The sequence below is a fragment of the Rhinoraja longicauda genome, chromosome 1 (assembly GCF_053455715.1).
Source record: "Rhinoraja longicauda isolate Sanriku21f chromosome 1, sRhiLon1.1, whole genome shotgun sequence".
In the NCBI taxonomy this organism is placed as follows: domain Eukaryota; kingdom Metazoa; phylum Chordata; class Chondrichthyes; order Rajiformes; family Arhynchobatidae; genus Rhinoraja; species Rhinoraja longicauda.
In genome coordinates, this window is record NC_135953.1 from 107,640,667 (window position 1) to 107,653,873 (window position 13,207).

Below are 13,207 nucleotides of genomic sequence, written 5' to 3' on the forward strand. Positions count from 1 at the left end.
GCACTGGAGTGGAGTTTAAACCAATAACTTTCCACCCAAGATATAAGTCAACCACAATTGAGCCATAGCAGATCTGAATGAAGATATTGGAGGAGCTAAATACAAGTATATGGATCTCACCATGAGTACAGCACCTACCAAAGTACTAAAATCCAAGCTAGATGCTTTGTGAGAAAATGCACAACTGGTGGATTAATGTCACACATGTGGGCAAAGTAAATGTCACTGTATGGTTCTCAATTAAAGTCTGTTGAGTTGGGAAGCAAGAATGGTACTAAAGTGTGAAAGTCTATATGTGAAGTGAAGACAAACAGCAAATTGCTATGCACTGCTAGGATGATTTAATAGAAAAAGGTACTCTCTTATATCTCATTAATATCTATTGTTAAGCCTCATTTAGAAATTAGTGTTTAGTTCTGGTTATCAAACTTTATCAAACTTCAGTGATGGAGGTTTTATCACCTTTGATGATAGTTCATTAAACTTTGGTGATAGAGGTTTTGGGGAAAAAAACGTTGTTTTATAGACCTGTTTTCATTTGTGCAGTAAACCAGGGACTTTACGCCATTGTGCTTTAAGTTTAAAAAAAATATGCAGATTATTTATTTGAAGTAGACATGACAGAATAAGCACACATAAGTAATCTATGTATTACATTAGATGGATGTTAGAATTCATTTTTTAAAGAGTGCATAGGCATATATGAGAGAGATCAGTTGCGAGGGTTCACAGAAATAATGAGGGGGAAATAGGGCTAACAGGATTGCACTCCTGGGAGTTGTCATGGCCTTGCGTTGAATGGCCTCCTTCTGTATTGCTGAAATAATGAATAAATATTATTCTACCTCTGCTCCTTAAACACCTCGCTTTCTGAATAAATTGCTTTATTTACTGCAAAATATATAGTTAGAATGTGAGTCACGCACTCCAAATATCTGGCTGTCCGCTGTTGTTAATAAGTACTAATGACTAATTAATGGATTACTGACTTTGTATTCCAGTTTGTTTCACTTCTATCCTCAAACACCAAGCAATTTAAATTGAGCATATTCCCAGAACAGAAAAGTGCAGATGGTATGTGATAAAGAACACTGTAAAAATCACTTAATCGAAAAATGAAAATGGAAATGGATTTGTTAAAGTGCCTTTATACTGTGAAGCTGCAAAGTTAGCTTTCAATAACACTTGTGAAATCAATGAAAAGATTCATTTGTAAGATTTATAAATCATGAATGTTTATAGCTTTTATATATTTATCCCACAATGCGTTTTATTTTATATACTGCCAATTTCAAATAAAATTGCCCATGGAGACCTTACAGGTAGTTTGTATACATTTATTTGTCATTCTGAATTGGACACTTTTGGTTACATATGATCAAAGAAGACAGAATCATTGTTTATCATTCAATTTTTAATTGGTTAGATTAATTACTGTGATTGTTTGATATCACAAAATACTTATGAAGGGTTATATTACAGGTAACCTGAAGCCCAGATAAATAATCATGAGATAAAAATAAAAATCCCACAGGAGAATTTAAATTGAATTACTTCAACAGCCTTCGGTACACTAAGATTTTTCAGGAAAGGATTTCTGCTGCTCTCGCATGTTTTACTGACTTAAATAGACCGTGAAGCTATTTCATTCAGTTGTGTAAAACTTCACAATGTCACAGCAGAGTACCATTGTAACTGTATAGATCACTGTGCAAAGACCCAAGCATCTAATTTGGATATGGCAGCATTGTTCTCAGTCCTTGCAATGCCCTCCTCAAAATCATCTGGAAATTTGTGCCTAAAGGGCCTGGCCCACTTTAGGCGATTTTAAGGCGATTGCCGGCGACTAGGCTGTCGCCGACAGTTCGCCGGGTGTCTCGGGCACGATCGTGAGGAGTCTTCCAAGAATCGTATTGGATCTGAGCGCGTCGCTGAGAAATCAACTGGAGTGAATTTCTCGGAGACAGTGTCGCCAGGTATCATTGCTAAATTGCGGGCGCTGTTGCATGCTGTCCCCAGGTTTGCTAGGTTCTCTTAGATGCATTTAAAAGCACAAAATAAGTAAAGTCATTTCAAAATACCATTAAATGCTTGTGTTTAACCAATTTATTTACCGTCAGGACATTTGACAGGTGGATTGGAGGCAACAGTTTGACGGTCAGGTAAGCGTGGGAATTTCGCGATGTTTATGGCCATTAATATGGGCTCCCAACCCAGATATGCATCTCCCATACATTTTCAAACGCTTTTCACAAAAGTCCACTTAACCACTTAAATTTTTTTTTTTTAAATACAGCTAATAATAATAATATTCATTTATTGTCGTTGCAACAAGTGCAACGAAATTAAAAAATAGCAATCCTGACGGTGCTTAAAAAACATATATGCAATAAATGCAAAACAAATAAATACCAATAAATTAAATACAAAAGTTTTAACAGTGTGACCTATTGCAGAAGGTAATGTTCAGTTCTCGTATGGCCCTGGGGTAAAAACTGTTCTTGGGTCTGTTTGTTCGGGATTTGATCGACCTGAAACGTCGACCAGAGGGCAGAAGAACAAACAGACGGTGGCCGGGGTGGGATGGGTCTTTTATGATTTTTCCTGCTCTACTGAGGCAGCGCAGGCTGAACAGGTGCTCCAGGGAGGGCAGTGAGCAGCCGATGATCTTCTGGGCCGTCGTGATGACCCTCTGAAGGGCCTTCCTGTCCTTTTCTGAGCTATTAGTAAACTGGAAATAAATCCGGTTTATGCCTTGTTACAGTGAAACTTGGTTTTTAAGTAACCCATACAAGATGTTATAGTTCCAAACTCTCAAGTACTTACAGACTTGTCAGTGATTTCAGCGAAAATTAGGTCGCCGGAGAAGCATTGACAGCGTGGGAATTTCGCAATGTTTCCGAAGACGCTGTAATCTCGACCTGACTTGGCATTGTCGTGGTCATTGTCGTCGGGTAAAAGAAAATTTTGGCGATTTGCTGCGACTTTGACAGTCGCCGGCAGTCGCCTAAAAAATCGCCTAAGTGGGACAGGCCCTTAAATCAGAGAGAGATCGCTCATAGTTTAGCCAAGCCAGTTTGATAAAGTAGTGCTTACAGAACTATCCCTTTCAGCCAACATCTCACTTCCCTCCAGCAAAACGTTTGGATGCATTCTGTCCTATTTCGGACATTGTCTGACCAGGCCTGCAACCAGCAAGGAGAGGTCTTGGGAGTACTCGACTCATGGCATCAAGAAATGTCAGATCATCAGGTTAAACACATATGGAAGGTGCACTTCAGTGACAATATGGTGCAACTGGTGAGTAAACTGACATCAGGGTTAAACATGTGTCCTCATGCTCAACAATTTACCCAATACAAATAAAACTGTGTGCGACAGTTTTAATAGGGGTAGTGCCCAGACTTCAGAGACCAAGCCCCATTTTAACACCAAGATTAACCTCTGCCATAGAAAGCATCCAATACAATGAGATAAGTGTTCCTATAGCCAAAGGATCAAATCAAATTTTGCCGGCTGTCATATGCAGTTGTGAATGCGGTGGACAGTTAAACAGTTACCAGGGCGAGCAAGTAGTTCTAGTAACTTACACTGCTGGGAGCAGGCACTATTCATGAATATGGTCATGGAACTCGTATCTGCACACAAGGATTTTGTGTGACAATTTAATAAATGGGATGGATTCTGAACAAATCTTCCTTGCTGAACAATGGACATCCATTATGCTCCTTGGGCCGAGCAGCAACAACAGAATTGCATTCCATCACAATCTGTATCCAGAATATCCGTCATATTGCTGTTCAGATCAAACAAGGACCTCACCCTTGCATTGGTAAGGAATGTGGGAAGGGCTGCCAGTATTAGGAATAACTAAAAATGTGACATCAAGCTAGAAATGTTGTAACAGTGGATTACCTGGGTGCTGAAGCGGCATAGAAAGCATCCGATAGTATGGGATTTCTTGATTAGTAAGAGTGTCAGGGTTTATGGGGGGGAGGCAGGAGAATGAGGTTGAGAGGGAAAGATGGATCAGCCATGATTGAATGACAGAGTAGACTTGATGGGCCGAATGGCCTAATTCTGCTCCTGTCACTTGTGAACATGATATACTGAGATAAGTGTTCCTATAGCCAAAGGATCAAATCAAATGTCTACAGTTCTGTCAGACGCAGTTGTGAATGTGGCAGACATTTAAACAGTTAACAGGTGAGGAAGTGGTTCTAGTAATTTACACTGTTGGGTGAAGGCACAATTCATGAATGCGTTCATGGAATTCTCACCTGCACACAAGAATTAGAATTCCACCCTGCAGCATGTTGCATTTCCAGATTTTCTTGTACAGAAAGGATTTGGAGATAATTTACTATCCATGCTATTCTATCTAAAGTACTTTTAAGACTTGATTATAATTATAAAGGACCTAAGTGAAAGCTGGTTAACTGACAATAGTATTGCCAGAGTTCTTGAAGGGGTTGAATTGGAGCACTGGAAGTACTCACACCTCGAGGGGCAGCAAGAAAATCTAGAGGTGGGAGTAATAGTGAGAGACTGGGTGAAGATTGGAGTCTTTAAATAGCCTGTCGGTGGGTAGTGAAGCACAGGATGACTGAGAACGTTTGAATTTGAACCAGAAGAGCACTGTAATAATCCAGGTATTTGGGCTGGGTTTTGGAGGGTGGGTGGAAAGATGGAGAAAGATCTTCTGGAGAATTAGGGAAATTCAAAGTGGAACAACTGAAGAAGATGATATGGTGGCAGAATGGGAAAGGAAGCTGAAAGCACATAATGGAATCCATCCCAGAAACAAATTAAGTCCCGAGTCCTGAACATCAATGTAGCATTTCTGTTTGGCAGGTTGGTCAGAAGCTTAGACATGCTGTAGGGAATTTGAGCCAGCAGGCTGGCTGGAAAGTTCTCAAACATGTGGCTTGAGTTGTCCCATTGATGCATTTCTCCTGCCTGATTTATGGCTAAAACAAAGCATAATTTTGCTGCCCAATAAGTGTTAAAGGAGATGAGGCAAAGTAGGATTGTGTTTAATAGCTTTTTAGTTTAAAATAACTCAGTGAGCAACGCAGTTTAGGAAATATAAACAAATTCAAAGAAGAAGAAGGAGAATGGTTAGAGAATTGCACCATTCCGCTTCTAGAAAAATAAACGAATACTGCATAGGGTGCTTCAATAAAAATCAAGCATTAAATGTACCTTGGCCACAGAACTTTCCAGATTTGAGAGTGTCAGTTTCAGGCACCATCACAGAGCATTTATTATTTTCTGATTGTTTACACACTCTTGTCTGCATTCATTAATACATTATTATTAGGTCTTTCTTTGCATTCCTGTACCCAAAGATTTCAGAACCTAACTGGCCCAAAAGAAACAAAACAGGTCTAACTGGACATATGTGCAGCCTAAAAAGCTAAAACAATTGGCTGGGGTTTAGAATGCAATGCTGGATTGTAATGGGTGCCCGAAAGAAAATAAAGGACTTTAGAGAGAGGGAATGGGATTGTGACGAGCTACAGCGTATGGAGCTGGCATAGACTTGATGGGTTGAATTGACTCCTTCCCTACTGTAACTTTTCTGTGACTCTGGTAGCTGGATAAGGTGCTGCTCAGTGCGATACGGTAGAAAAAATTCCACCTGCAGGTCCCCAACTATTGCTTAGCTTCACAAGGAGTTTGTGGCTGGTGCCAGCGGAACCGCCTCCGGATCAATGCGGGGAAAACCAGGGAGATGGTGGTGGATTTCCGCAGATGCAGCCAAAAGTTATGCCACGGTGGTTGCATCAGCCATTTTCTATGGAGTGGTCTGCTGGAGCAGCAGCATCTCAGCAGCGGAGGGGAAGAGACTTGACAAGCTGGTCAGGAAGGCCAGCTCTGTCCTGGGTTGCCCCCTCGACTCAGTACAGGCGGTGGGAGAGAGGAGGATGATGGCAAAATTAACATCACTGCTGGACAACGACTCCCACCCCATGCAGGACACTGTCACTGCACTGAGTAGCTCCTTCAGTGACAGACTCCTTCACCCCAAGTGTGTGAAGGAGAGATATAGGAGGTCCTTCCTTCCCGCTGCTGTGAGACTGCACAACCAGCACTGCTCCCAACAGATGAGTAAACAGTAACAGTTAAGAAATACACAGTAAATTGATGACAATTTATCCTTGTCTTTACTTTTATTTATAATGAATGATCTCTTGCTATCCACTTTGCTGCTGTAACACTAAATTTCCCCGGTGTGGGACAAATAAAGGAATATATATATATATATACAAGAACAAGTGGACCCGTTGGGCCCAAACCTCGACTGCATTGGTGCATCACCCTCTTCTACCCCCCTCCCCCCTCCCTCCCCTCCCCACTTCCCCTTCTGCATCCCCTTCAACCCCCCTTATCCACAATCCTCCCCCCCCCCACCCTCCCTCCTCCCTCCCTCCCTAGGAGATAGATTTAAACTTTAAAATGTAAATAACTTTTAAAATATAACACCGAATTCAATAAAACGACTTGCTTTACCATTAAAGCGATGACGGTGAGCAAGGTGGGCCTAAAATTGTCACGCTATCATGTACCGTTTTGGCTGTAGTTCGATCACAAATAAACAAACAAACAAGAGTTTTAGTATATAGATAAGGGATTTGTGTTAAATCAGAAAATCCCACGTACTTGGACTGCTCACAATAGGTCCAGAAATGCTACTTTACAGTGAACACAGTATACCCCAGCAGTGAATAGTATATTCTACCTATTATAGAATATACTATTCACTGCTGGGGTCTACATGAGCTCTTTCAAGACCACAGAGGCGAAGTGCTATTAAACAAACACTGGCTGAGATTGCAGTTTAATTGCTTTTCTCGCTTCAGGTCTCAAATCTGAGCTGATGTGTTTGGCAAGATCATTGTGAGGTTGCAGGTTGTAGCTCTGGGGTCAATTGGCTGTCTTTCTTTTGAAGTCTGATTGGTAAGGTAACTTAAAAGTTACTGCTAGGTCGGTCCCTAATGCGACAATTTCAATTAAAGTGTGACTGGGAAATCTGACAGGAAGGAGAAGCATGGTAAGTTTATCATGACAAAAGTACATTACAGGTTACACATTCAAAAAGAGATGGAGAGATGTTCAAAACAGGGGGATACAGTTAAAGAAACAATAAATATGGATGTAAATGTTTAGATAAATAGGCATAAAATATAATAACTTTGGAAAAAATGGGTTCTTCAATTAATTTGCTGGAACACAAACTATCTACAAACTCAGTTTAAACCAACTTACAATAATTTGCATGTTAACTAAAGGTCAAGTTGGCTCTAGTGGCTATATACACAGTCTAGAATGATTTTATATTTCTGAAATTTGCTTTTGGCTTGTCAGGGCGGCACAATGATAGAGTTGCTGCCTTTCAGCGTCAGTGTCCCAGGTTTGATTCTGACTACGGGTGCTGTCTCTATGGAATTTGTATGTTCTCCCTGTGACTGCATGGGATTTTTCCAGGTGCTTCAGTTTTCCCCCACACCCCAATTGTAGGTTAATTGGCTTTGGTAAAAGTGTTCCTAGTGTGCAGGACAGGGTTAGTGTATGGGGTGATCGCTGGATGGCACGGACTCGGTGGGCCGAAGTGCCTGTGTCCGTGCTGTTTCTATAAGCTGTAAAGTAAAAGTCATGCAAATGTATGGGCAAACAAATTAATTAATAATCTTTTATCAGAATTGTTACTTCTGAAATCCAGTATCTATTATGTTTTGTTGCTGCTTTGATATTAACTATGCTCTACTCAATTATTCTCAATAAATTAAAATGACCAGTTTGTTGTTGAGCTTTTTGTCCAATTAATTTGGAGCTACAATTCTGAGAACTGCAGTAATAAATTTAACACCAAGTAATTTTTAATAAAAAGAAACAGCTTTCTCAGCTGTAAATAGGTCAGAAATTCTCAAAGGGAAAGTGTTGCAAATTTACATCCATATTATTCTCCTTCTGCCGAATTCTTTTTATGTCATCCGAGAATCTGTCTGTCTTTTTGCCTTTTTTTGGGTTATTTTTAGAGTGTTTTAAAAATTTGTGTTAATGTTCTCTGGTTTGTTTTATGTGTGTGGGGGGGGGGGGGGGAGGCAGGGGGGTCGGGGGAAACTTTTTTTCAATCTCTCATCTTGCCGGAGATGCGATTGTTTTCCAGATCATATCTCCAGTCGCTCTGCAGCCTAACATCGTGGAGCTGGCGGCCTTGCTCAGGACTGACTTTGAGCCCCACCGTGGGGACGTGGACTTACCATCGGAGCCGATCCCTTACTTGGGATCGAAGCTCCAAACGCGGCCTACGGATTACAACATCGAGGAGCTCGCAGTCTTATGTCTCGCAGAGGCCGATGTCGGGAAGTTCCAAAGAACGCAGTATGGTTTGACCAGCCCCGACCCGGGTCAGATCGCCAGGCGCGGGGGAGCTGAGATCCCCCACTGATGCAGGAACTTGATCGTCCCGACATGAGGGCCCAACCACTGGCTACGGAGTCAAGATTGTCCCGTCAAGGAAGGCTCGAGGCCCCCACCGCGGGAGAACAAAGAAGGGAAGAGATTTAACTTTTTTTTTGCCTTCCATCACAGTGAGGAATGTGGAGGAGTCACTGTGGTGGATGTTCATGTAAAAATGTATTTTGTGTGTTCTGTTGCTTTTTATTGGTATGACTGTATGGCAAATGAAATTCCTCGTATGTTGCAAAACATACTTGGCTAATAAAGTATGATTATGATTATGATTATGATGATGATCTGCATTTCTGTGTTCTCGTTGAGATTTCACGTGATCCTGGTTATAAACCTCTCATTAACGTAGAGCTCTTACATCTGCATGCATTAGGGTTAGAAATATATAGCAGAATAAATATATTATGCACTCTTGGACTGGTCCTGTTTTAAAATGCCAATGAATAAAATGAATTTGACGTTTCTTAATCTGAATATGTGCTCACATGTACGAAAGTCTTAATAAGAAATCTTGACTATTAAGCTGTCCAAACCTCTGAAATGCAACTCTAATAACAGCAAGTACATGCCAGAGTCATTAACTGTAAAACCTTTTGGGTGTCTTGAGACATTATATAATGCAAGTTTTTCTTTTCCTTCAGCTGGATATCGGATTTGTTTTCCAACAAAAAAAGCTTCAAAGAAAAATTTAAAAGGTCTAACAGTACAAAGTCATTGGTCATAAGAAGACTCAAAGGGTTAAATAATGATGCTAGATTACATGAACTTAGTTTGTACCACATTCGTTTAGAAGTTTAAAGAATGATGTAATCAAAATCTTAAAAGTATAAAGGGTTTTGAAGGGGTAGATTTAGAGAAGCTGTTTTTTTCTGGAGGAAATCCACAACAAGGGGACATAATCTTAAAATAACAGCCAAACCATATGTTGGGAAGTCAAAAAGCAAATTGGCACACAAATGTATAATGGAAATCTGGAACTCCTTCAAACATTGTGGATGTTTGGCCAATTGATAGTTTCACAGCTGAATTTGTTCATTTTTGAGTAATGAGAGTATCAAAGTTTATATAGTTCAATGCAGCAAAAGTATAGATCTATTACAATCTAACCACATGATGGAACGAACCTGAAGCCTGAAGGACCCATTCCTATTTACTGTACACTGTATATGAAAGTGTACATTCATTTGCACAGTGCAGAAATGCACAAGACTAAATTTCTAGACAATGAACCTACAAGCTGTCATTCCATCTCTCCTGTCAATACAACGTAGACTTGTATTTTTCACACTTTCCACTTTATTTTGATAAGCTATTGACTTCCGAACAGTTTTGGTGCCATTGTATACAGTATTTATGTTACTGGCTCACTCAATGTAAATGTTCCAGCTCATCCAGAGACGTTAATCAGACATTATATGTTGTATCTTACACAAAATGTTGCACCCTTTATCCATTAACTGTGCACTGGGACGGTTTGATTGTATTCATGTAGCTCTAGGGGCTAGTGGAATCAAGGGATATGGGGAGAAGGCAGGCATGGGTTACTGATTGTGGATGATCGGCCATGATCACAATGAATGGCGGTGCTGGCTCGACGGGCCAAATGGCCTCCTCCTGCACCTATTTTCTATGTTTGTTTTTGACTGGACAGCATGCAAACAAAAGCTTTTCATTCTGTACACACATCACTAATAAACTATACAAAAAATATATAGCCTAGAACATAACATCTGCTCTGGTAAGTGTTTAAGGGTAGGATCCAGCTACAAAAGCATATTCAACGGATAGCTATTTTGTATTCCAGAGCTGACTTTTTTTCTCCCCAGTTTTTTGTTTGAAAGCAGCTTTCAATTTGTCTTGATTAAAACTAGTATTCCACCTGTAGAAAGGCCAAATGATTCCAGCAAAACAAAAAATGCATTAAAATCTAGTCATGATTGCACAATTATGCACAGCTGATTAAAAAAAAAAAATCTATTTTCTAACTTCCAATAAGAGATAATTGAGTCCACAATCATTCTAAATCATTTAACAATTTTTCTATGTATAGTTCAATAAATCAGTTTAATTGTTCATAGACTAGAACCAGTGCTACAAAACATTTACTGCCCTCTGAAATCAAGAAACATGTGATATAACACATCGCTAGAATGCAATAAGGAGTTTCTGTTCAATTCCTTAATTCTCTACAAACAATTTAAATTTTGAGAATGTAGAGAGACTTCTCTCCCACAGGACATGTCTGAGAATGAGAATATTATCTCACATAAAACCTAAAATGCATAGTATTTCTTTTCAAATCAGAAACTGTAACATTAAACATATACCCACCAGAATTGACTGTGTCCTCAGTGTATTATATTTGTGACTGCTTTTTTTCTTTTCTCATAATGCAAATGTCTAGATGCCGAGGCTTCTCTTCGTAAATCATCTGTTCTTTGTTCTTATTTTCACTTTTTTCAATTATAGTCCCTAGTTTTAACATAGCCAGCCTTCACACTTTGTATTCAGGAAGCCTTACAAAACTGCCATGCAGTCTTTCTTCTGCTCTTGAAACAATGCATTTAGAATTCTTTAGCTAGTTGGGGAAAAAAATCACATTTTTCAAACATGCACTCTAATAACAAGGTACGAAAAGGTCTGTGAATGATTTCATACTGCTGCAAATTTCAGTCAAGGCAACAATTCTGTCGCCAGCAATTACCAACAAATGAATTACTGCAATCAATTTTGAATCCAACAAGGCAGAAAATTTGGAAACAAATTAATGGCCTCCACTGTTATTGCAGTAATTTTAGTTCCGGACTGGAATGTTATAGACGCAGAAACGTGAATTTAAAAAAAAGTAATCTATTTGTTACCATTGACAAAGGCAATAAATAAGTTAGTAAATCCACCGTGAAATAATTCTCAACTGTTTTATTTTTACAGTACCTTGTTGTTCTAAACGTTTTTTACAATTTTTCCCTGCTTAAAGAACAGTATTTAACTATGAAACATATAAACCCAATAAATATGTTATAATTTTACTCAAATGTTTTTAAAGTTTTTCTGATGTCCCTAAATATCTTTGGTTATCAAAGTTTTAACAATCTTAGATTCAATATTAACAATTAACCTTGTATTCCATTTGCAGAAGCTTCAAAGTACTACAAACACTTCTTCTGTAATGGTAGGTATTAACTTTTTCTTTAAAGGTCTGGTTCTATCTCCTTAGTCATAAACTCAGTTTCTCTTTCTGCACCATCAGTTCTGCATAAAACCCAGAAATCTTCAAATGACCACTAAATGTGATAGTGAGTATATCTTAACACAACAAAAAAGAAAATTCTTGACTAATATCCATGAAGATATCTCATGTGTACAGACTTAGAGTTTTTAGTGTACCATAAGGGCATTCAGTGTAACACAATGTGTTATAATAACATTTAAAATACACATATATAACAACATTTAAAAGACATGGGAAGGTTTAAAGGCTTATGGGCCAAACGTAGGCAGGTAGGTCTAGTGTAAATGGGACAATTAGTTTAGTTTATTGCCATATGTACCGTGATACAACAAAAAGCATTTTTGCTGCTTGCTATCCAGTCAGTGGAAAGACAAATCATGATTACAATCAGGCCGTCTAGTGTACAGATACAGGGTAAAGGGAATAATGTTTAGTGCAAGATAAGGTCCAGTAAAGTCCGATTGAAGATAGTCCGAGGGTCTCCAATGAGGTAGATGGTAGGACAGGACCGACCGCTCTCTAATTGGTGATAGGGTGGTTCGTTGCCTGATAACAGCTGGAAAGAGACTGTCCCTGAATCTGGAGTTAAGCATTTTCACGCTTCTGTACCACTTGCCTGACGTGAGCGGGTAGAAGAGGGAGTGTCCTGGATGAAGCTCGACCTTGATTATGCTAGTGGCCTTGTCGAGGCAGCATGGTGTAGATAGAGTCAATGTAAGGGAGGTTGGTTTGTGTGATGGTCTGGGCTGCGTCCACAATTCTCTGCAATTTCTTGCGGTCTTGGAACCATGCCATGATGCATCCCACTAAAATGCTTTCTTCGGCACATTTGTAGATGTTGGTGTGAGTTATTGGCAACATGCTGAACGTCCTAAGCCTTCTAAGGAAGATGAGGCGTTGGTGTGATTTCTAGGCCATTGCATTGATATGACTGGTCCAGGCCAAGCTGCTGGTGATATTTAATCCTAGGAACTTGAAGTTTTCAACCGTCTCTACTTTGGCGTAGTCCTTATAAACCGGGGCATGTGTACCGCTTTACTTTCTGAAGTCAATCACAATCTCCTTTGTCATGCTGAAAATGAGGGAAAGGTTGACACAAAATGCTGGAGTAACTCAGCGGGTCAGGCAGCATTTCTGGAGGAAAGGAATAGGTGATGTTTCGGGTCAGAACCCTCCTTTAGTTCCTTCCTACATATTTTGAGGGAAAGGTTGGAGTCTTGGCACCAGGTTACAAGGATCTCAATCACTCATTTGCCTTTTCCTGCCTTTTATGTACTATTTACTTTATGGTGCCAACTGGAATAAATGACAACACTGTTGCCTTAAAATGTAAAAAGCTGGGGTTCAATCTTCATCCTCTGCTTAAAGTATTCATTTTTAACTGATCTTTCAGTCAGGAAGCTCAGGTTTACAGTAGTATCAAATTTGAGTGGAGATTTTACATTCATCCATTGGGGAAATGGGACAGTAGCAGTTAAAACTGCCTTCCAAGTCCTA

The 13,207-nt window shown here is 39.6% G+C and overlaps 1 protein-coding gene across 3 annotated transcripts in view; it reads right to left on the reverse strand.

Moving 5' to 3' along the window:
• Window positions 1-13,207, reverse strand: part of stx18 (syntaxin 18) — a 120,437-nt gene that overhangs the window by 35,974 nt on the left and 71,256 nt on the right. Inside the window, exon 1 of one of the 3 annotated variants that reach the window (XM_078404284.1) lies at window positions 10,810-11,120. The exons of the other annotated variants lie outside the window; for them this stretch is intronic. The gene's annotated coding sequence lies outside the window, so the exon portion shown is untranslated. Of the gene's footprint in view, window positions 1-10,809; window positions 11,121-13,207 lie in introns of those variants that run through there. 3 annotated transcript variants of the gene reach the window in all.